At 57.8% G+C, this 19,886-nt stretch overlaps 1 protein-coding gene across 2 annotated transcripts in view; it reads right to left on the bottom strand.

Moving 5' to 3' along the window:
- Wscd2 (WSC domain containing 2) overlaps positions 1–19,886 on the bottom strand; it is an 80,770-nt gene that overhangs the window by 45,400 nt on the left and 15,484 nt on the right. The window contains exon 1 of one of the 2 annotated variants that reach the window (XM_046464319.2): positions 17,106–17,447. The exons of the other annotated variant lie outside the window; for it this stretch is intronic. The gene's annotated coding sequence lies outside the window, so the exon portion shown is untranslated. Of the gene's footprint in view, positions 1–17,105; positions 17,448–19,886 lie in introns of those variants that run through there. 2 annotated transcript variants of the gene reach the window in all.

The raw sequence follows: 19,886 nt of genomic DNA on the forward strand, positions 1-19,886 counted from the left end.
CTCTGGGGGTCACCCTTCTGCTCCCGGGCGGCTGTAGTTCTGTGATTCCGTGACACCCGGGACAGACACACAGGGTGTTCCCAGGTTTCAATCATTCTGAGCAAGTGTGCAATGGACCCTTCTGTAGGTACAGACCTAGATCACAGCGGGATTGCTGTGGCCACGATCCTGCACAGTGACACGCACACACGCACACACACACGCACACACACGTGCACACACACGGAGGGAACGTGTTCCAGGCCCCTAATCACAGCCCACGTGCCCCAGTCCCAGGGAGACCCCAAGAGCTGCCCACTACCCTCTGTTCCCAGGACAAGCGCCCTCCGCCACCCCCAGGGCTCACAGCTCCTCATCCAGGTCCACTCCCATTCATCTCCTCCAGATCTCAAGAAAATGAACGAGGAGGCAAGTGCCGTTAGCTCATGGCCTTTACCCCTGCCATCTGCCATGATGTAGTTAAATAAAAAAACCAGGAGGACCATATGGTGCCCATTATAAGTAAATATTAACATTTTTTCCCCTGGATAATGACTTTGAGTCCTCTGGCTCCGTGGGCCAACTCTGCGGTCGCTTTCACTTGTTGCGGGTTGGGCCACACAGTGAGGCGGGAAGGAAGGATACGCGGGGAGGGGTCGGACCTTCCTGGGCAGCTGCAGCAGGCGCGGCAAGTGGCCTCTCTGTGACTCAGTTTTCTCAGGTGCAAAGGAGGACCAGCCCACCCTGCCTCTGGCGGGTTAAATGGGTTACAATGTATAAAACACACAGCTCCCTCCTGAGAGTGTGGGCTACTGTTTATTGAGCACCTACTATGTATCCGTCGCTGTTCTACAGGGTAATTTATTCCATTGGTACAACACTCCAAAGGGAAAGGTCCTATCCTAACCTTGTTTTACAGATGAGGAGACTGATGTTCAAGGAGGTTAGGTCATCTGTGCAAGGTCACACAGCTAGAAAGTGGTAGAAGACGTATGGAACACAGGTGGTCTGGCTCTGCCTGGGCTTTTCAATGTCCACTAGGTGTGACAGCCTCTCTGTGGATGGTCATTCTCTGTTCCAATTTTGGTGAACCAAGCAAAGCATTTACCCCTTCTTGTGGTGAAAGAAAAAGATGAGGACCCAGGGCATCGGTGCCGTGGCTGGTGGCTACCTGGGGCAGGTGAGCAGGACACCTGGGGGAGTCTGTGTGATCCCCAGCCCCTGCCCACTGGGGTCAGCTCTCGGGGTCTTGTCTGTGCCACGTTCCCTGCCCGTGGCATGGCTACAGGACCAGAGATGGACTCCGACCCTCAACTTGCCCCGGGGATGTGGAGTTGGGATTTGAGACACGGTCGTCTCTGCTGGCCACTTGCCCTAAAGACCTGCGGCCTCAGGAGCAGTCACCAGGTCCCAAAGAAAGAGAATATTGGGGCAAAGAGAAAGAGGGGCAGAGACAGGGGAGGCCCGGGGTCCCAGCAAGCCCTGGGCTCCTGACCTCGGAGGGGCCAAGTACCAGCCTTCCAGGTCCAGACCCCATTCTTACCCCAGCTGGGGACACCTGGAGAGCCGGCCGTCTTAGCTATGATTGCTCTGCAGGCTGTGACCGTGTTAGCCCAACTCCCCTCTGGCCTCGTGACCCCAGACCCTGCTCTTGGCATTTACATGATGGCATGGAGACCTGGGGACACCCAGACGACGATGACGAATCCGGTGCTGGAAAGGGTCGTGCTCTCCAGCCCCAGAAGACGGGGGACGTGGAGGCTCAGCACCAAGAGAGGAGCCCATTGGACGGCCTCCACGCTGCGTCCTCCCAGCCGCGTGAGATTCCAGAAAAGGCGAACCCAGGGCACAGTGGTAGGGACCAGGGTGGCCAGGGCTGGGGGGGGGGCGGGCGGAGCTGGTGGAAGCGCAGGGAGACCCCAGGGCAGCGAAGGCCTTCTGCAGGACAACGGAGGCTGGACGCGTCTGAACCCAGGGAACACAGGACACCAGGAGCTAGCCCCAGGGTGCACGGGGTCTCGGGCCACACTGATGTGTCACTGTGGCTCCTGGATGGTAATGAATGTGTCACTCTGGTGGGGACGTTGATAGTGCGGAGGTTGTGGGGGAGGGCGGGACATGGGGAATCTGCCTGCTCATCAGTCGCCCTGAGAACCGAAGTCTGTTGGGCACTAGGAGGACGGTCCCTGGTGGGAGATGTGTATATGTCTTGTTTTGGTTTTGGGGTTTTTTTGGTGGCACTGAGGATTGAACAATGCCAAGGGATCGTTCTGCCACAAAGCTCTGTCCCCACCCCCATTCAACAGTGACTAATGGCATATTTCAGAACAGCTGATGGGAGTTAGACTGTCCCCAACACAAAGGAATGATAAATGTTCCAGGCGATGGAAATGCCAGTTACCCGGATCCGATCTTGCACATTGTGTTCGTATCCCGAAATGTCACAGTGCAGCCCCCATTTACTATGTGACAATTAGAATTAACATATTATCCTTTTTTTTTGGTACTAGGAATACAACCCAGAGGCCCTCAACCACAGAGCCCCATCCCCAGCCCTATTCTGTATTTTATTTAGAGACAGGGCCTCACTGAGTTGCTTAGGGCCTCGCTTTGGCTGAGGCTGGCTTTGAACTTGTGATCCTCCTGCCTCAGCCTCCCCAGCCCCTGGGATGACAGGCGTGGGCCACTATCCTTATTTTTTTTTAAAGGACAATCAGGTATTCACGAAGCAGGGCCCACTGATGGCTGTGGGGCCAACTCTAGGAGGGGGAGGGGCTGAGCCACCGGAGGGGACAGGGCTGGTAGGGATCAGGGAGAACCAGCAGAGCCCCTTGCCCAGCAGCATGATGACATGTGCCCCAGGTGCAGGCCCCTGCTGGGCAGCTGGCAGCCCTCCTCTGAGCCTGGCTCTCCTTCCCCAGGAGGGGCTGGCGAGAAAGGCGGGGCCAGGCCTGTCATTAAGACATCTGGAGCCCTCCCCTCCCCCTCCCTCTCCCCTGCCCTGCCCTCCCCCTGCCCTCCCCTCCCCCTCCCCTCCCCCTCCCCCTCCCCTCCCCCTCCCTCTCCCCTGCCCTGCCCTCCCCATCCCCTCCCCCTCCCCTCCCCCTCCCCCTGCCCTCCCCTCCCCCTGCCCTCTCTTCCCCCTCCCCTCCCCCTCCCCTCCCCCTGTCCTCCCCCTCCCCCTCAGGGGTCAATTAGCACAGGCTGCCTTAATAGGTTGCTAATTTTCTGGGGGGATAATGGCCAGCTGTGCTGTTTCTGGGCCGACTGTTTACTCCGGGGCAGGGGAGCTGGGGACAGACCTCTGGGGGTGGCGGTGGAAGCAGCAGAGCTGATCTGAGGCTCTCGGCTTGGCTCCGCGGCCACCCCCACATCAATGGCCATCCTCAGGCAGCTTCCCCCCAAATAATCCGACAGCCCGAGTGATGGGGGCGGGAGGGGGAACCACGTGGGCCAGGGTGGTCCCAGAAGGACCCTCTGAGAAGGTGTCCCCAGGCGATGGTGGCCCGTCCAGGCAAGGGCACCCAGGCAGAGGGAGGCGGAGACGGCGGGGGCTGGACGGCTCCCCTGACCTGGGCTCTGCCCGCCGAGAGTGGACGAGCTGGAGGAGGGAGCCCGAGGACCCTGCTGCCCCACTGGCCCCGTCCAGTGGCTCCACTGCTGAGCTGGGGGGGAAGTGCCCAGGTTTCTGGAGCTGGGACAGGCGGAGGCTCCGGTCCTCGGGGGGCGCAGGGCGTGGGGGCCTCAGAGCCCAGGGCATTTACCCAGGTCCCTGCTTCACCAGCAGCGGAAGCTGATGTGCAGATTGGGGGGCACGGCCAAGCCCACTGAGGAAGGCCACCCTGTCTCCAGTGCTCAAAGATCCCCTTCTGGTCACTCTGAATTGTCCTTAGGGCACGTGACAAAGAGCTGGGTGAATCCTGGAGATCTCCCACCCAGCAAAATGGCCTTCCCTCCCAGAAGGGTCACCGAGGCCCCGGGAAACCAAATGACAGGAGCCCTGTCCGTGTGAAGCTCCTGGTGCGGCCTGGATCCGGGTAAGTGTCCAATATCATCATTATTATTATATCACAGAATCCTCGAGTTCAGTGGGCCCCAGAACCAGCCAGGGCTAGTCTGATGTTTTACAGATGAGGACTCTCGGGATCAGAGAGACTGACAGAGTGACCTGGGGTCGCACAGCCAGGCCAGGGGCAAGCTGCCCTGCAGGTTCATCCCGAGGTCTACACTGCTGCCTGCCCCCCATCACTCCCAGCCACAGCCAAGAGCAACCTGCCTTCCCGAGGTCTCCACGCTGACCAAGGGACTCAGCTGCAATTCGGGAACAGTGACAGGTGCCATTCCCTGCAGACGAGTTCTCCACAGGAGTCCCCCAGTAAGAACCGCTGACCCCGCCGCCAACCGCCCGACCCCGTTTCATGTCCGAGTCCGTGTGTGTGTTGGGGTGCTCTGCGCCCCAGCCTGGCCCCACGGGTTATAGTTCTCTGTCTGCACTGAGCAGCGAGGAGGAGCCCACGGCCCCCCAGAGCCCCAGGTGACCCTCCACCGTCCCCAGGGCGGCTTCTTCGTGGCCCGAGCCCCAGGAGGAGGGGACAACCCAGGGATCACAGAGCGACTCCTTGCCGGTCCCGGCCTCCTGCCCTGCAGCCCTAAGCCTGCCCACGTCCCTGGGGAGGAGGAGACCCAGGTGGACCGGGCTGCACACCTACTATGTGCCGGGTCCCTCCACCGCCCACCGCCACGGCCTCTCCCCCGCGTCTCCCTTTGCAGATCAGGCCCTCGAGGCCGAAGAGCTCAGCCCATTCCTGGCCGGGGGAGCTGGCCAGTAGCAGGGCAGGACCCAGGCCCAGGCCCTTCGGGTTCCAGAACCTTCTGCAACTCCCCAGTGCTGCCCATGTCCGACCTCTGACCCTGGGGCCTCCTGACTGTGGGGCGGCTCGGCCACTGGGAGTCCCCACACTCGGGAGCCTTTCTCCCCTGCGGGCTCAGAGCCCGTGTGGGCGACGAGCACCTTCTAGAAGGTTCTGAGCCCCCAGACCACAGCCAGAAACCCAGTGACACTTCAGCACTGTGGTCCCTCATCACACCACGGTCCCAGGCCAGCAGAGAGTCACGCATGTGCGACCACATAGACACCGCCATGCCTGCCCCTCCCCTGTCCCCAGCACACACCTGTCCCCCACCCCCATGGACATGACCCTTGACGTCCTGGACTGGAGGGTTTTCTGCTGCTGGGGACGGGGGGTGGCCCCCTGGGCATTGTGGGGTGGTCCTCGGTGTCCCTGGCCTGCACCTGCTGGATGTCACCCTTGGGACCCCCACCAACATGTGCAGACGTCCTTCTGGGCCCTGCCCTTGTGAATGAACCCCTGGTGGACCCCAGATCCCCGGGTGCACAGCCCGAAGGCCGCGCTCCATCATGAGCTCCCACGGGGACGTTCCACACCGGGGTCCCCGAAACCTCGGACCCCACGCGGGCAGGCTGTGCCCATTTGTGCTGTGGCCCCCTGGGCTCTGACATTCCGCTCTGGGCTCCCGAGCCCTGTCCCCTCCCGTGTCCAGGTTGAAAGGCTCCCAGGGAGACGGTCACGCCTCGCTGCCTTCCAGCGACCAGGACGATAGGTGCGCCATGAATTATAGATCCCGAGTCATCTGGAAATTGCTCAGTAATTAGGGGACACCAGGGCCAGTGGGAGGGGACTTGGCCAGCGGGAACCAGCCCCGGGCACAGAGACCGGCCTCCCAGGGGAGGCTGGGGGCCTTTTCTTCAATTTGCTCATCTGTGTCTTCATTTTCCACAACCCGCTGTGGCTTCAGGGAAATGGCAGGGACTGTGTGCGTTGTGACACCCACTGGACTTGGGTTTGAATCTTGGCTTCGTCACTAACAGCCTTGAGAACACGGGGGTGGGGGGGCTCAGCCTCCCCGGGCCACAGCTTCTCAGCCATGAAACAGGATGGGGACCACAGCACCCAGGCCCTGGGTGGTGGGCAGCACCACTGGCCCTCTGTGTGTGTCGCCGACTCGACACAGGGCCAGGAGAACACCTGGGTCGCTGGGTACAGGTGTCCACACGGATGTTGCGATTCTTAACCAATTATGAAGAAGTGGTTCTGCATTTCCATTTTGCATTGGAGCCTGCAAATGAGGGAGCTGTCCTAAGCGGTTGTGAGGACCTTTGAAGGAGGCTCCTGACCTGCCCCTGAAAGTGCCCATACTATGGTTTCTCGCTTTCTTCCTACCCCGCCTGTCAAGATCATGCTGTGTGACCCAGAGCAGGTGGGTTACCCTCTCTGATCCTCCAGGTCCTTAGTAATGAAACACGACAACGAAAACTGCTTTAAAATGTCTTCCAGTTCCCACTGCCCCTCTCCCATATTTAAGCTCTAATGCGGTGTGCCTGAAGCAATCCTGAGTACAACTAGCAGATTGGATGCATTCATTCACTTGCTCATTCATTCCATAAGCACTCTCCTCCCAGCCCCAGTCTGAGGGGCAGGGGACACAGTGTTTCTGTTCCCTCCTTTTTAAAAAATTGGTCCATATTCTTTATGCAGAACGGTGGGGTTCATCGTGTCCCATCTGTACTTATTTTAAAATGCAATTTGATCAATAACAGATGCTTCTTGACTACCTGTGTGTGACTCACCTGGGGGACGGGCTTCCCATGCAGCCTCCCTGCGTCTCAGATTCCAAGGCTGAGTGGACGGGCTCCCCGGAGGAGCCGTGAGGACCACGGGAGCCCCGAGTCCTAACAGCAGGGAGGAACTCACGGCAGGAAGCGCTTTTGACCGTCCAGGTGGCTAGAGGCTGCCCTGGGTCTCTTGAGTCCTTACATGGACATGGACACCGGGGCCGTGACCTTGCTCGGACACAGGTTCTGCACAGAGTCCTCAAGTTAGGATAAGGTCACTGGGGTGGCCCTCGTCCAATACAATAGGTGTCCTCACAGAAGGAGGGACTCTGGACACCCCTGTCCAGGGAAGGCCACTGGAGGCAGGGAGGAGGAGGCTGGCCTCTTCGGACCTGGCGAGCCCAGGAGCAGGTGCCCCCTCCACCCTGGGGGGGGGGGGTTGGCCCGCGGGGACTTCATTTTGGACTTCCAGCCTCCAGAATCCTGAGACAATGAGTTTCTGTTGTTTAAGCCCCCAGGAGGTGGCACTTTGTGACAGTTACACGCTGCTCTCTGCCAAGATCCTCGGATTTCTACCCCCGTTTTTTTGAAATGAAAGAGACTTTCTGTACAGTTTGGCCAAAATACACACATCTTACGTGTCCAGGTGGACGGAACTTTACACATGTGCACAGTCCTGTGACCCTCCCTACATCAAGACCCCGAACCGTCCCCCAGCCACACAACTGTCCCCAATCACACTTTTCTGACGTCTGTCACCATAGATTCACTTTGCACATCCTGGAGTCCTGGAACGGCTGAAGGATGCGGAACAAAGGAAGCCCAGCCTTGACATTTCGACCCCCTTGCCCTCACAAAAAGCCCTTGAGAAAGGCTCCATTTTACAGGTTTGGGGTCAGAGGCCCAGAGAGGTTCTTTAATTTGCCCAAGGTCACACAGCTAGGGTATAGGCGGCATAGCGAGGATTGACTGTACCCACTGCTTTTATAAGACACAGTAAATGCCCAGCAAGTATAACTGGCACTCATCCATAAGTCACCCTCAGGGACTTCTAATAAGCAATGGCTCTAACTCTGGGTCAGGTCCACAGTGGGCTCTCTGCCACATCTAACCCACCCAGCGTTGGCTCAGCGACACGGAGTGTTCTAGAACGTCCCCTCCCAGCATGCTGGGCCTCGGCGCACCCTGCTCCCCAGCATCACCAGAGACGTGGCCCCTCCTGCTCTTGCCAGCCCAGGAGAAGATCAAGCTCTGAAATTCAAAGCACAATTTTGACCCAAAGTGTATCAGCTGCGCATCGTCCTGAGTCACAGATGTCACAAGTGGAACCGTCACGAGTCGGAGACCATCAGGAGACGAGGGCACCGAAGCCACATGGCACCTACAGACGATCCACATGGCGCCCACGCCACCGCGTCACCCAGCACCACCAGGATCCCCTTTCACAGAGGAGACCGAGGCTGGGGCGGTGGAGGGGGTGTCCACGGTCACCACCTGCAAGTGGCAGAGCTGCTCCTCAAATCCGTCCCCTTCGCCTCTGCCTCCCGGGACTCGGCAGGTGGCACTTTAATTAAAACCACGATAAGACAGGACAGTGGCCACCGCCCCAGACACACAACCCAAAAAACCAACCCAAACCAACAACCCGGGTGCTGGGCAGGAGGGGGCCACGGGAGCTCCTGGACCTGGGGGCAGGAATGCCAAGGGCAAAGGGCCTTTTGCGGTTTGCATCTAGAATGTTCCACGCAGGCTCGGGCCCCAGGGCAGGAGTGTCCAGAGGTGGAGCGTTAGGGGCACGGCCGGGTGCCCAGGGCTCTGGCCTCAGCTCTGACCCTCCCTCTGTTGTTTGGATGGACTGGGAGGTGGTGGGAGCTGCAGGCCATGGGGCTCGGTTGGAGGAAGTAGGTCACCAGGGAGTGCCCTTGGGAACTGGATCTTGTCCCTGGCCCCTTCTCCAGTTCCCACTTTCCTCTCTCTCTCTGCTCCCTGGCTGCCAGGAGCTGGGGCGTGACATTCCACCATGGTGTTCTGCCTCACCTCAAGCCCAGAGCCATTCAGCCGTGAGCCAAAAGAAACTTTTCTTCCACCAATTCTTTGTGTCTGTCATTTAGTCACAGTACCGGAAAGCTGACTCAGCAACAACGATTCATTCTTATACAGTCAGAAATGCCCACTCAACACAGCCCCGCAGTCCCTTCTCCTGGGCAGTTAAACCAAAGAAATGAACCCTGTGGTCACAAAACCTGTATGCAAATGATCAGAGCTGCCCTAATTATGTGATTGCCTAAAACAAAGAGATTGGAGTGTCCAGGTCCTGAGTAGCACTCAGCCCTGTGGGGGACAACCAGGCGCTCCCCAGCACAGACGGATTTCACAGGGGACTGGAAAAAGCCAGAGTCAGAACACTGCAGGATCCCACTTACAGAACATTCTAGAAAAGGTCCAAAGACACTCAGAGCAGTGGTTGCCAGGGACGAGGGTGGGGAGAGGGCAGAGGAGTGGCCAGGGGCATGGGGCTCCTGGATAGCTGGACGGTGTCAGAGACCGCAAAAGAAATGGCTGAGTTTTTCTGTAGGTAAATTATTACTTAATAATAATAATAACCCCCTAAGCCAGCAGCAACCCTGGGCGTTCTTCCTGCCGTGCCAGCTGCCTCCCGAGAAAAATGCTTCTGAGAGAGTCACCTGCCAGCTCTTCCTGGGCCCCTGGGGCACGCTCTCACCTGGGCGGAGGGTCCCTCACCTGCAGGGCATCGCAGCACCTGGGCTCCCAGTGACCCTCTCCCTGCCAGCAGAGCCTGGGGCTATCTTGCTGGGAGAAGTGCCAGCCCAGGGCTCTCCCCACAGGGAGCCGCCGCCCTGCTGTGTTGACAGGAAAACACATTTGCACTGAGCTCTGTTTTCCTGTTAACTCGGGGACAGGGACAGGGACAGGGATGGGGAGTCCTGATTATCTGGCTGGGGCTGCTGGTGGGAGGCAGCCTTGGGTGGAGGAGGGAGGAGGGGACCCTGCTTCTTCCCCCAGCAAGTCTGCAGAGCCTGGGGTCTCCGTGCAGAGGGGACAAGTGTGCTTGCTGGTGTCCCCCCACTCCCAGCACTGGTGACACTTTGCTGGGGGAGGGGCATCCCCCACCCTTTGCCACCGGGGAGACCCACCAGTCCTGAGGCCCATCAAACTCGTCAATAGAGATTGTCAAAATGTCCCCTGGTAAGGATCACTGGGGCACACAGAGAGTTGACCTGAGCACAGTTCCCTGTCCCCCCCCCACATGGCCTCCCCAGACCACATTCCTGTTTGAGAAGCTTCCCGTTTGAAGCCAATGGTGATTAGCTGCCTGGGCTGGGGGGACAATGTCCAGCAAGTCCGTGGGACTCTGGCCACCATGTGCGGACTTGGACCCCGTCCAGGCTCTTCCCACCTGACCGGATCCCCCAGGTGAGGAGGTGGAGCCTCTCCCTGGGTGGGATCCGAGCCTCCTGGGGACAGAGGCGGGTGTCTTTGTCATCACCCTCCACTTAGGGCAGCTGGCCCCTTGCAGGGCTGAGCTGGGCACCCTGGACCCTGAACACACCGAAGTGTCCATCCCGCGGCCCCCGGGGACCTGGGTCTGGACTCCAGTCAGAGGCTGCCCTTGGGGTGCCACCAAGAGGCAGTGCTGTCCCTCCAGGGCCTGGTGCAGGGTGGGGAGCATGGGCCTCCAGCCGCTGCCCGGAAGTTTCTGCTTCTGTGTTGGCTCAGGAGCGTCCTGTTGCCCGCTGGGCACTGAGACCCTGTTTTCAACTGAAAGCGGTGGTTTGCCACAGCTCTCCACGCACCCCAAGGGGGGAGGGCTGCACTGCCCACCACCCAGAGCCGGGGGTCCTTGGAGGCTGCCCAGCTGCAGGGAGGGTCTGGGCTGGGGACAGGAGGAGGACCCATGGGCACATCTCCCTGGGATGAATTAGGTCTATGGGTTGGATGTCAGGTGTCCCCCAAGCTCATGTGGGGGACAGCAGGTTAGAGGAGAGGCCTTCACCCAGTGATGAATGGATCCCCTGATAGGGACCAGTGGTCACTGTAGGCAGGCAGGTGTGGCCGGGCAGGTGGGTCACGGGGGTGGTGGTGCCTTTGGGGTGTATATTTTGTCCCTGGTGAGTGGACCTTGGGGCTCACTCTGCTTCCTGATTGCAGAGTCCTGAGCCGCTCCCCTCCAACACCCTCCTCCACCTTGATGTCCTGCTCATCTCAGACCCGGGGCCATGGAGTTGGCCCTCTGTGAACTGAGACCTGAAACTGTGAGCCCCAAATAAACTTCCCCTCTTCTGAGATTGTGCTTGTCAGGTCTGTGGGTCACCGAGGCAAAGAGGCTGACTAAAGAGCGCAGCTGGTGTCAGGCTGCTTCAGGCTGCTATAACAAATAAGCCCACTGACCTCACTCACCACGATGAACACGCATTTCTCCTAGTTCCAAAACCTGGGAAGTCCAGGGCAGAGCGCCCACTGATCCCGAAACCCTTGAGGGCCTCCTTCTTGGTCTGCAGATAGGCATCTTCCCACTGCGTCAGCTGGGAGGGACGGAGACAGACATGGCCTCCTGTCTCTTCACCTCCCATGGTCCCATGGTCCATACTTCTACACCTAGAAGGCCTGTCCAGGTGCCCTAGGGTATAGACTCTCCTCCCAGCACAGGAGGGTCCAGGAGCGCAGTCTCCGCCTTGGCTTCTTGGCCACTCCATGGGGAAGCTCCGGGGTTGGGTCCACAGGGTGCTGTCCCTGGGGGACATTGTGCTGGGTCTTGTAACAGCGCTGGAGACCAGCTCCATAGAATCACTGCAAGCCAAGAGCCCGGTCAAACCCACAACATGCTCTTCTGCTACCTGTCGGACCCCTGCCCCTGAAGGTGGCCTCTGTGTGACTCCTTCATTCCTCCACCCCCCTTCTGTCCCCTTCTTTGATGCCAGCAACAGGATGTGGCAGTGGACTTGGGGAACCCCAAGGCTCTGGGCGGGTGGAAACCGGGGAGAGCAGAGAAAGGGATTTCAAAGAAGGGAAGCGATTTCAGCGCCGCTATAATCAGCTACACAGAAAGCTGCCTCCTCTGGGTTCACGGTGGCCTTTCAAATGTGACATTGCTGTCGAGGTCTGGGAGCAGCCTCGTTATGCAGTTCTATGCTCCCAGTGGAGCCAGAGAACACCCTAGAACATGCTGAACTGGGACATTTATTCAATAGATTTTATTGAGCAGCTACTACACACCGGGCCCAAGTCTAGATGCAGAGGTGCAGGAGAGAGCGACTCGCTGCCCCAGCCCTAGGTATCTCACACTGGGAGAGAGTAGAGATGTGGCTTCCCTAGTCTGGTGTCCCACCTGGACCTCAGAATCTCCATTCTCTTAGGTAACACTGACCGAGCCCAGCCCTGGTTATATGCTTGTGTAAGTTACCCAGCACAATTACTGCAACCACCCCACTAGTGAGGTCAAGCTGACTCCTTCACAGCTCAGCTAAACCAGGGCTCGGGAGGAGCCCGAAATAGCTCCAGCTTCCAGGCAAAATGAGTGTGGAGGCCGCTGGTTCCATTCGTTGCGCTGCCTTCCCCTGGTTATTTTGGGCTGCATGGTAGTGAGGTGGGGCGGGGAGGGGGCTCTGCTTTTCAGTTCTGCTGCGTTGCTAGGTTTCTAATGGAAAATCTGATTTTCTTTGCCAGAGGACAGAGAAAAGTCCCGGAACAGGCGCTGATCACAGCCCCTGGATCCTCCAGCCCTGGGCACCTGCTTCCCATTCACACCCGGACAGGGCATCCAGCAGGTGCAGTCTGAGGAGGGTCTGCCCGGCGCTCAGCTCAGAATGAGGAAGCCTGAGCCAATCAGCACAGCCCATCTCCCTGTCCCCCTTCAGTGATTGGCTCAGGAACAGGCAGATCATCTAATCACGACCAATGAGACTTTGCCTGGGAGAAAGAGGTTCCGGCTCGTTATGGAAGCGGGCATCTATGAGCTTGGGCTTCTGGGGTCCTCTTGTCACCACGGGGGCTGCCAACAACTGGGCCAAGGTAGAGATGTGGAGAAACCAGAATCCAACCGGCTTTGTTTGAGCCTGGATCAGGCCACACCTGAAGCTTGCAAGATATTTGTAGATTTTGATGTCTGTGAGCTAAAATAAGTTTTTTTTTTTCCTTTCTTTCTTTAAGAAACTCTTTCTAGTCGTGTTTGGCCTTCAGTAAAGAAAGTCTTACCTGAGCCTGAGCTGCTGCAGAATGTCCACGCAGGTCTGTGGACCACCACGGCTGTGGGAACACTGGCAACTTCTGGAATGCAATGGGATTTGAGGGGCGGGGCTTCTCTGAGGCCAAGACTTAGGACGCTCCCGAGTCTTCTACACTTGACCTTGGCGGGATCCCAAGGGCAATCAACGCTCCTGGCATGGTGGAAGGCTTTGCTGACGCTGTGGGACAGTTCTGCTCCGGAGGATGAGCCCTAACAGAATCTCAGCCCAGAAACGTCCAGGGCATTCATTCCGCCACCCGTGTCAGCGGTCATTAGATGTCCCTGGCACGGGGAGGCCAGCCGCAGAGTCATTTCTTGGGTGCCTCCAAGGAGGGAGTCCTGGCTCAGAGAGGGGAAGTCACCCACGTACTAGGACAGAGCTGGCAGAACACTCAGAGCAAGATCCGATCAGAAGACCTTTCAGTACACCGGGGACGTCCACAGGGCGGGGACATTCTGGGCCGGCGCTCTGTCGCCTCCAATCGCAAAGCTAGAAACCATCCGCTTTTAATTGCCTTTGGGTCTCTCTGGATACATCCAGAAGAAAGTCCCCGTTTCGTGCCAATAGATCTTTAACTAACCCTGGCTCCTGTGCCTTCAGGACGCGGAGCCTCCTGCTCTGAGCCCCAGGCTGGGGACATGGCGGGGCTGCAATTGAGCGAAGTGGTTGTGGTTTTGAGTATTTCTAGTGATTAACCTCTATTTAGGGAAAGGCGTATTGATTTCCTATTTGCAGGTGAGTTAACTTCCCAGATAAACAATTTTCACTAGAAAACGAAATCAATTCAAGGAAAAATAAAGCAAATTTGGGAAAAATCGTGAAGGTGGCAATGACTTAAGTCTGGGAAACGGTGCCAAGTTCTCATCCGCTGAGCCCCCGATTTCTGCCTTATCAGCTAGGAAAATGGGGAGCCCGACCTAGAAAGGAGAGTGGCTTCCCCTTCCTTTCCTACCCTCCCCCGTATCCCATCTCCCCCAAACCCACCAGGTCAGCTAAGGTGCTCCTGGCCAGGGTGAGAGGGACCCCCGGGCCTTCCTTATCTCACAAGTAGGGTCACCAGCAGGGCACAGAGGTGGAAGGTGACCGTCTAGGATAATAGTCCTATGCAGGCACAGAGGGGTTCCCCATGCTCAGAGCTCGGTCCAGCAGGGTCTTCTGAAGTTCAAGAAATGCGATTTTTATCTCCCCCAAGACCTGTAGGAGAAAGTTCCGAGCATCTCTGCCAGTGACATGTCCTTCAAGAGCAGAGTGGGTAGAAATTGAGTGGAAATGAGAGGAACTGCTGACACAGGCAAGGTCAGGGCACATCTCAGGCAGAACGCTGGCTCACCCAGGGAAAAGAGTGCGTGACTCCACCCCGGGAAGGTCAAGGGCAGGAAAACCCATCTCCAGGGAGGGCAGGGACTCATCAGGAGACACAGAGGAACTTCGAAGGGGATGAGAATGTCCTCCCTCTTTTCCTCCGTGATGGCTGCAGGGTGGCTCTAGATGTTTGTAAAAACTCTTTGATTTTTTTTTTTTTTTGCACCTGCGAAGTTATCACTCGTAAAAAGCTTCTCTAAACCCCGTCCCCCTAAAATAAGGATTTGGGATTTAAGGATCAATGAAGTAGTCTATGAACATCAACCGAGTCCTAAAGGAGCGTACAAGTATTATAAGAACTAGGTAGATGGACGGGAAATAAATAAAGGACCATAAATTCCACTAGCAAAGGTAACCGCTGCCTCCTGGGGTCCTGGGCCATGAGAAAGTAAGGACCCTTGGCAATGTCCAGCAGGGCATCGTCAAAATCCCTCGTTCATCCACTGTTTCTCTAGAGCGTCATTAATTGTTTTCTTATCTTTTCTTAATTTGTATTTGGCTGCCACAAACTCGTGGCTTAAAACCACACTATTTTATAAAAGCTCTGATGGACAGAGGCCTAAAATCAAGGTGCCGCTGGGCGAGGTGGCGCACGCCTGTAATCCCCGCCACTCAGGAGGCTGAGGCAGGAGAATCGAAAGTTGAAGGCCAGCCTCACCAATTCATCGAGGCCCTGGGTAACTTAAAATATAAAAAAGGGGCTGGGGATGTGGCTCAGTGGTCAAGCACCCCTGCGTTCAATTCCTGGCACCAAAATATAAAAATAATAAAAAAAATAGATAAAGTCAAGGTGTCCACAAGGCTGGCTTCTTCTGGAAAGTTCTGTGTCCTTGCTTCTCAGGTCCTAGAAGCCACCTACTCTCCTGGGCTCCTAGATCTTTCCTCATGTCACTCCCAACTTCTGCTTGTGAGGTCATATATCGTCCTCCTGTCTCTGCCCTCATTCTTCTCTCTTATTAGGACCCCTTGGGTGACACCAGCCCTGCCCTATCTGGATAATCCAGGACAGTGTCCCCATGACAAGACCAAGTAGAAATGCCAGGTTCCTCTGGCCACAGGTTTTGGGGTTAGACCACAGGCAGCTTGGGGCGGGGGCAGGAGCCTTATTCAACCCCCCAGTCTTTCAGAGAAGGACGGGGGAGCCCTTCAACAGCACGGACTTGGACCCGGGTGGGATCTGTCAGGAGCCGACCACTGAGCCACCTCTCCTCAGCTTCGTGTCCTCGGAGGCTCGACCCGGCCTCTCCTGAAGCCTCAGATTTCCCATCTACACCAGTGGGCTGTCACTGCATTTCCTTGGGGCTGCCAGAAGGAGCTGCAAGGGACCCGTGAGGCTACTCAAGCAGATTCGGGCACACGGTGAGGGGCTCAGCAAGTAGCCCGAGACCTCGTGACGCTCAAGGGACAAACGATCTCAATGCAAGAAGCCACCTGCTAGGGTGGCTTGGTTCCCTAGGCCTGTGTGACTTCAGACTCCTTCACAAACTTCCCGGGAGGGTCCCCGGGAGACGACCCCCTCCAGGAAATGACGGGGTGCGTCCTTCGGGGAGCTGGGAGCAGCTTTCCTGGTGGGTGCCCGGTGCTCATCCAAGGTGGCATCTCCTTGGCCCTCGGGGGAAGCGGACCCTGAGATGCAGAGAGGAAGAGGGTCTTAAAGTCCTTTGCCCACAAGCGGAACTCCGTCCCCACACAGGCAGGGCGAGCGGATCCCCTTGGGAGGAGGAAGCTTTGTGAGCTCAGGGACCAGAGATGTCACTTTCGTCCCTGGCTGCACAGCTGGAGGTCCCCTGGCTGGTCTCCAAGGCGCCTGCCGCCATCACACCAGCCAAGATTCTGAACGGGGGTGGCCACTCCTCCCTGGAGACGCGGCAGGACTCTGAGCCGGGTGCCTCCCGGGAGAAGCCGGGGAGGGAAGGACAGGACCGAGGCCACTGTCCCCAGCAGGCTTGGAAGAGAACCTGCAGCCACTGGCCCGGCCCTCTGCGCCACAGAGCTCTGGGACCAAGGGTAGGGCTGGACATGGACACTCGCGTTTGATTCTCTCGCTGCCACTTGGCCCTAGGTTTCCTTTTCTGTGAGCCTTGATGTCCCCGTCTCTAAAATGGGGAAGATGGCCATGCTTCTGGCTGAGATGAGGGTCCGACTGACCCTGTGCCACAAAACCGAGGTGGACTCTGCAGGTGCGGAGTTTCATGAGCTCTTTTGACCAGGAGGAGTTTCCATTTTATGGGTCAGGGAGCCAAGGGCCCAGAGAGGGACAACAACCGGCCCACATCACACAGCCCAGCTTGTTTGAGGACATCTGGTTCTGACCAGCTCTTGAGCCACCGCAAGTGACCAAGAGTCACAGGGCAGAACAGTGTCGTGACTGTAAGGACAAGAATGGCCACTTGCAATGGCCACTTTGTGCCAGGCTCTGGGCTGAGCCCTGGCCTGTGTGAGTTAGGATTTCTAACAAAGCCGAGGGGCCGGAGCCACAGAACTGTATTGTCACACAGCTCTGGAGGCTGTCACACAGGTCTGGGATGGAGGTCCTGGCAGGGTTGGCTCCGGGACACTCCCCTCGCTTCTGGGGGGCTGCCGGCAAGCTTTGGCGCTCCTTGGCTGGCAGAGGCGCCCTGTGTCTGCCCACTTCTTCTACCGTCTTCCACGGCGTGTGTCCACGTTTCTCTTTCTAGAAGGACCCCCGCCACATTGGGTGGAGGGTTCCCTGGGCTCCTCTCTGACCCCATCTGAACCCAGCCAATGGCAATCACAAGGACCCTATTTCCACACAAGGCCACGTTCTGAGACACGGAGGGTCAGGACTTTTCCACACACGGATTGTGGTAGGTGGGGACACCAGCGAACCAGGCCACCTCCGAATGCACGGTGCCATCTCCTACCTCAGCTCTGCTGGGTCAAGGGGGACCGGCGTTTTCTCAGCCCTGCTGAGGTCACAGAGCGGGAGACCCGTCACCAAGGTCACAGACATGCCGGGCGTTCATATCTTCAATGTCAAGCTCCAGTTCACAGCAGGATGTGACCCCCCTGTACGCGGAGAAGCGTCGGCATTATTGTGTGATCGGTCCCTGCACCGTAGCCTACAGGACACCATGTCACATCATAATGCCATCCCATGCCAGGCCAGGTCCTCTGTCACTTGGTGAAGGACCACAGAGGACAGGGACAGGATTCCTAGCTCTGGGACGAGTTAGAACCAGCCGCCCTCCTGCAGAACCCAGGGGAGGCGCGTGTCCACCCTGGGTCCTGGGGAGGCTGGCACTCAAGGCCCGGCTCCGAGGCCAAGCAGCCCGCCCTGGTCCCCCCAAACTCCTAAATCAACTCTGAGGCTGTGAGGAGTGAGCCTCGGTGCTCACGTCACCACGAGGCCCCCGGCAGAGCCCTGGTCACACAAACGCCTTTTCTCTTGGCCCAGGGCCCTCAGCCAGAAACCCCCCAACCACACCAAACCCTCGGAGTCCGTCTCCAGCCAAGGGGTCGTTTGGGTTGGAAAATAGTTGACACAGAACAAGGCCCCCACGGCGCCGTCCCCAGTGAGAAATGCTTCATCAGCCTCCAGGGCCCCTCGGGCAGGAAGACAGAGTCCCTCCTGGTCCTGGAGGACTAACGGGCCTCCCATTCAGACCACCCTGAGCAGAGGGAGCTGGCTGTGGCCGTCACTAGTGCGTTTACTCAGCATCATGGGCACGCAGCCTTCAGTGGGTTTGTTGAGCACTTACTAGGAGCCAGGCTCTATGTGCTGGGAAGGAAGGGATGGCAAAAATAGATTCCCTGCCTCCGTGGGCCTCAGCATCCAGGGGCCAGCGGCCAGCGTAGGGTGTGGGACTCCAGCTTAGCCACTTTCCTCTCTGTGCCTTGGTTGTCTCCTCTGGAAAATGGGTGTCAGCACTCACCCCTACCTGGAGTTGGGAGTTCGGAAGGAGGTGACCTAACGCATGGGCTCAGAGCAGAGCTGGGTATGCAGAAGGCTGGTCATCATGGGGCTGGGCTGGGGAGGCGGGAGGGTGAGGGAGGGCTGGCTGGGTCCAGAGTGACCCCTGGGGAGAAGGGGACACTCTTTGGAGGAAAGGACACTGTCAGCAAGCCTTCAGAGGCAAGAGAGGCCAGCTCAGCTTCAGAGCAGCCAAGAGGCTGCAATGGCTGGGGCCCGGGGAGTTGTGGTTTTATTCTAGGGCACTGGGGAGCCACAGAATGTCCCTCACACGCAGACGTGTGTCTCAGGAAGTTGTCTGGCTGCGCCGAGGAGGACGTTACAGAATCGAGGCAAAAGACAAGACAGAGGTGGCTTGGATCAGCACACCTGTCCACACAGGAAGGATGGACAGGGCGGTGGGGGATGGATGGGGGTGTGTCCCGCTCTCCACTGTATCTCTAGCACCTGACACATAGCAAGTGCTCAATAAAGAGTTGTGGATTGAATAGTGTGGCAGGTGAGGGAGAGAGATGACCTGGGTAGACGGACCCAGGGCTGGGAGAAGAGACACAGAAGTCACCTAGGTGGACATTCCTGTTTATTCTGCAGGGAACACAAGCACTATTGCCACTTCCATTTTCCAGAGGCTCAGAGACACAAAGCAACCTATCCAAGATCACACAGCACAGAGGTGGCAGGTATTGGGCTCTGCATCTGGGACTGTTTTGACCATTCCTCGCCTGGAGTGTCAGAGCCACGCGGGGGCAAGGACAGGGAGGCACTCAGCATGATGCCAGGTAGCAGCACGTCACTGCTTAGAGACTCCGGTTCTCCCTGGAGTAAAACTCTGCAGCCTTGACCCCCAACACTCTCTCTTCAGCCGCCACCTGCCGCGCCCCTCCTGGGGCAATTTAATCTCTGGGTGTCCAGTTCTCTGGCTCGCTCCAGAAGGGGGGTCAGCGGGGTGAACACAGCGTCAGCATGAATTATTGACCCCGCGCTGGGCTGGCCATCCACGGGTTCTGGCGTCACCCACGCGGGGGCCCGCAGCCTCGGGGAACTAGAGGGTCCAGGCCGGGCCCAGGATGCAGAGGACATCTGTCAAGGGCTGGATGTGGGTGACGAGGCCCATGGTGGCTGCCTGTTGGAGTGGCCCCATGAGCGTCCCAGGAGCTCCAGAGGACTTGTATGTTGTGTCCCTCTTCTCCTGATTTCAAGCAGGTGGCTTGGGACTGGGGACCATCTTGGGAGTACATTTGCAGGCAGGAAAGAGCCCCAGCCCAGGAGTCCAAGGCTATTCTAATCTTTCTTGGGGGGGTATCAGAGATTGAACCCGGGGGCGCTCAACAGCAAGCCACACCCCCAGCCCTATTTTGTATTTTACTTAGAGACAGGGTCTCACCGAGTTGCTTAGCATCTTGCTGCTGCTGAGGCTGCTTTGAGATCCTCCTGCCTCAGCCTCCCTGGGATTAAAGGCCTGCACCACCAAGCCCAGCCTGACTGGTCTTTTTAGAGGTTGGGCCAAGGTCACAAACACAAAGGCCTCAGGGGCCAAGGGAGGCTGGATGGAGTGAGGTTAGTGAAGAACAAACAGTTGGTGCCCCAGCGCCTGGAACTCGGCCCCAGCCCAGATTTGCCCAGGGAACCCCCATTCGGAAGAGACAGCCGACGTCTGGACTTGGATATAGAATAATTCACTTTTTCACTCTTAGAAACTAAAGAATGAAGGGTTAAAAATGTAGACAAGGCA

This window comes from Marmota monax, unplaced genomic scaffold (genome assembly GCF_021218885.2).
Source record: "Marmota monax isolate L192 unplaced genomic scaffold, Marmota_monax_Labrador192_F-V1.1 WCK01_AAM20220418_F8-fsc00269, whole genome shotgun sequence".
Classification (NCBI taxonomy): domain Eukaryota; kingdom Metazoa; phylum Chordata; class Mammalia; order Rodentia; family Sciuridae; genus Marmota; species Marmota monax.